Source organism: Elephas maximus, chromosome 10 (assembly GCF_024166365.1).
Source record: "Elephas maximus indicus isolate mEleMax1 chromosome 10, mEleMax1 primary haplotype, whole genome shotgun sequence".
Taxonomy (NCBI): Eukaryota; Metazoa; Chordata; class Mammalia; order Proboscidea; family Elephantidae; genus Elephas; species Elephas maximus.
In genome coordinates this window covers 24,721,907-24,726,356 of record NC_064828.1, presented here as the reverse complement: position 1 = coordinate 24,726,356, position 4,450 = coordinate 24,721,907, and the positions used below count along the sequence as shown (strand labels likewise).

General features: G+C 38.1%; 1 pseudogene; it reads right to left on the bottom strand.

Moving 5' to 3' along the window:
• Positions 1-1,483: 1,483 nt before the first annotated feature.
• Positions 1,484-2,397, bottom strand: LOC126084427 (olfactory receptor 4F3/4F16/4F29-like; annotated as a pseudogene).
• Between the last annotated feature and the right edge of the window lie 2,053 nt (positions 2,398-4,450).

The window sequence follows — 4,450 nt, the reverse complement described above, 5'->3', positions numbered from 1 at the left end:
AATCATAGGCTCAAAAATATCAACAATTATGAGGACGACTTAGGACCAGGTGATGTTTTGCTGTTATACATAAGGTTGCCATGAGTCGGAGTCGACTAAATGGCAACTAACAACAACAACAACACATTAGTTGCTACTCTTGTCATCTGTGAGGTAAAGTCTAATTCCACTTCCTTTGAATCTGGGCTGCCCTTAGTGAGTTGCTTGACCAATGAAATATGGCAGAAGTAATGCTATGCCAATTTCCAAATATGCAGAATGAGAGTGAGGAAAATGTTACATATCTTATAGATATTATAAAAAGGTTATGATGGAATATTATGAACGATGTATACCAATAATTTGACAAATAAATGTACAAATTTCTTGAGAGACACTAACTACCAAAATGGAAGCACAAAGCTTTCAGAAATAAATTTATAGTTGAAAATCTTCTCACAAAGAAAGCTCCAGCCCCAGATGCCTTCATTGGTAAATTCCACCAAACATTTAAGGAAGAAATCATATCAATTGTACACAAACTCTCACAGAAAATTTAAGGGAAGACTTCCCAACTCATTCTAAACGGCCAGCATTAACCTGATACTAAAGCAAACAGAAAAACATTTTACAAAATTCAACATCCATTCTTGATTAAAAAAAAAAAAAAATCAGCAAACTGTGAATGGAAAGGAGCCTCCTCTACCTGATAAAGCCATCTATGAAAAACCCATAGCTAGCACCATACTTAATGACAAAAGGCTGGATAGTTTTCCCATAATATCAGGAACAAGTCAAGGATATCCACTCTACTTCTATTTAACACTTTGCTGGATGATGTCACGTGCAATATGACAATAAAAATGAATAAAATGAATCTATTTAACACTTTGCTGGATGATGTAACAAGTGCAATATGACAATAAAAATGAATAAAATGAATCTATTTAACACTTTGCTGGATGATCTAACAAGTGCAATATGACAATAAAAATGAATAAAATGAATCCATACTGGGATTTAAAAAGGAAAAATGTATTTGCATACAACATGATCATCTATGAAGCAAATCCTTTTTAATCTATAAAAACTTAGTAAAACTAATAAATGCGTTTTGCAAGTTTGCTGGATATGATATCAATAAACAAAAATCAAATTCCTATAAGCAGTGAGCAAATGTAAATCAAAACAAAAAAATTCCATTTAAAATATCTTCTGAAATATGAAGTGCGTAGGGATAAATCTCAAAAAAGACACACAGTACCTGTTCACCGAAAACTATAAAACATTGCTGAAAGAAATTAAAAGGGACTTACATAGAGGTATACTGTTTTCATGACTTGCTCTTCACAATTACATTACAGATCTGATAACACTCAAATCAACATTGCCTCAAGCCTCCTGAATTTAAAATATCAAATATGAAAATGTAAGGCTATACCATGGTCAGTGAGAATTCCTCATCAAATAAATTATGCAAACAGTGATTTACAAATCCTGTAAATCACTGTTTGCATAATCTCTTCATTGCTGCCTTCATCTCTTTATTCCTGAATGTATAGATGACTGGATTCAGAAAAGGAGTGAATACTGCATCAAAAATAGCAAGAAACTTGTCCATCTGAGAATTGGGGTGTGGCCATGTATACACAAACATGGTTGGACCAAAGAACAAAAGGACAACAGTGATGTGAGCTGATAGAGTTGTCAGGGCCTTGGATGAACCAGCTGAGGAATGTTTCCAAACAGTAAAAAAGATGAAGATGTAGGAGATGACAAGTATGAAGAAAGAACCAACACAGATAAACCCACTGTTGACAGTGACCATGAACTGCAGTCTGTAGGTATCTCTGCAGGCCAGTCGGAGGAGCCTGGGTAGGTCACAGTAAAAGCTGTCCAATACATTAGGTCCACAGAAAGGTAAATTAACTATAAATGCCAGTTGGAAGAGTGACTGACTGACACCAAGGGCCTAAGAGGCAGCCAGAAACAAAATGCACATTTTTGGGCTCATAATGGTCTGATAGTGGACAGGCTTACATATGGCCACATATCTGTCAAAAGCCATGGCTATGAGCAGCACCATCTCTACACCCCCAATGACATGGATGAAAAAGATCTGAGTAATGTAGCCTCCAAAGGAGATTACTTTGTGCTTTCGGAAAAGGTCGTGTATCATTTTCAGTGAGGTGACAGAGCAGGCTCCCAAGTCAATGAGGAGAGACTGGCCAGTAGGAAGTACATAGTAGAATGTAAGTGAGGATCTGTAGTAACAGAAAACACAATGAGGATGTTTCCAGTCATGCTTGCCAAATAGAGCACAGAGGAGAACACCAGGAGGAGAAGCTGCATCTCCCACAAACTGGTGAGTCCCAGGAACACAAATTCAGATACTGCAGAGTGATTCCCTCCATCCATTGATCCATCCAGTGGGGCTGCCACTGAAATTATGAGAATTAAGATGAGGAAGAAATTGTGATTATGGTGATAATAATGTGTCTTAGATGTGGTGCAGCGACCTCATTATGAATCAGAAGTATATAGTTAGTTCTCAAATTTACAAAAACAACATAAATCAATATAATCACAGCTTGGGAGTACAACATGATTTAAGCCTATCACCAATAATCATCCCACTATTGCCTGGCCTCAAATTAACAGAAGATTAAAAAGCAAAAAAAAAAAAAATGTTGCGTTCAAATTGATTCTGATGTATGGCCGGCAACCCCATGTGTTAGAGGAGAAATGCTCCATAGGGTTTCCTTGGCTGTAATCTTTATGGATGATTTCCAGGCCTTTTCTCCACAACTTTACTGGATGGGTTCAAACCACAAACCTTTACATTAGCAGTTCAGTGCAAACCACCCAGGAAGTGCCAACAGAAGATCCCCATTGCCGTGTAGAAAATTGTGACTCATAGCAAACCTATAGGATAGAGTAGAACTACCTCACAGGGTTTCCAAGACTGTAAATCTTTACAGAAACAGACTGCTACATCTTTTTTCCCGTGGAGCAGCTGGTGAGTTTGAACCACCAACCTTTCCTTTAGCAGCCGAGCGCTTAACCACTGTGCTCCCAGGGCTCCAACAGAAGATTAGGCAAAAGCAAAAGATTTATGGGTATCCGTGACATGCATCAGCTATTTAAATCACCTCTGATGTTGACTAGTCTTCATTCCCAACCTATTCCATCTTGCTTTTATGCATACTCTCATAATTCTCTTCTCTCCCCACTTTGCACTTGCATTTCTCTGAGAAAAAGTAGGGATGAGGGGAAAACATTATTAACAGATGAATTGTCACTTGGAGTGAGAGTTGTCCAAGACATTAATTAAGATTGAATTAGATAGGCTGTAGATTGAGACTGACATAAAGAGACGAGGGTATGTGAAATTAGAGAGCCCTCAAGGGTAATGGAACAGAAGTATGTGGACTTTCAAAAAAATAAAAAGTAGGGAGAAAAAAGTTGCCGTCGAGTTTATTCCAATTCATAGTAACCCTATAGGGCAGAGTAGAACTGCCCAATTGGGTTTCCAAGAAGTGGCTGATGGATTCAAACCACCAACCTTCTGGTTAGCAGCCTAGCTTTTAACCACTGCACCACCAGGGCTCCTCCCCCCCTGCCCCCCCACCTCCCCCCCAAAAAAGTAGAGCCACCATTATTTTTCAAAGCCCTAAACTGGCCTCAACACCCAGTAAGGCTTTCATAGGAACCTACATCATCTGGTCTTGCAAGGCTTTCTCCAAACTAATAAACATGTATTTGGGGTATTTCATCAGTGTCTGTTAAGGCACATGCCTTAGTGGCCACAGAGGATGTAAAATATCTCTGCAGACAGCTTCTGTCTGTCCATACACATGAAGGTATTGAGGATCAGCATTTGGCATAGTTGAGATAAAAAAAAAAAGTTTTAATTCATCATTGTGTCAGCCTCTTCTTGATATCACCTTTCATGTTCATTGGCATCCTCTATCCTTTGAAGTACTCATTACCTTCCTGGATTATATACTATTCTGATATATGACATTGCCCTATTACTTTGGCTAAAATCCATTCAAATATTTAATCTTGAAGAAAATTTGTAATTTCATGCTTTTAATCCATGATTATAAAATCAGAGAAATATAAAGTATTCATAAGTAGCATTTTAGTAGGGCAGGTGAGTTTTGTCCTTAATCTTAAGCCATAAAATGCAAAAGGTGGCACTGAAGATTTAGTCCTTTAATAAGTATTGTGTTTATATGTGAAGTGGGGCATGAGCAGGGAACAGGGTTATGTTTGTCTGTGTCCAGATACGCAACTCAGTCTTTTCCCCACAGCAGAGATTAGTCTGAAAACATTAATAAAGGTGATTTTAGTAGTTGCTGGGGTACAGTAGAACAGGTACGTTAACATCCTTCATTTTTGCATCCACAGCTCCAGCCCTTCTCACACAAAAATCCATATGATTGATGCTCTCGTTTATCGTGGG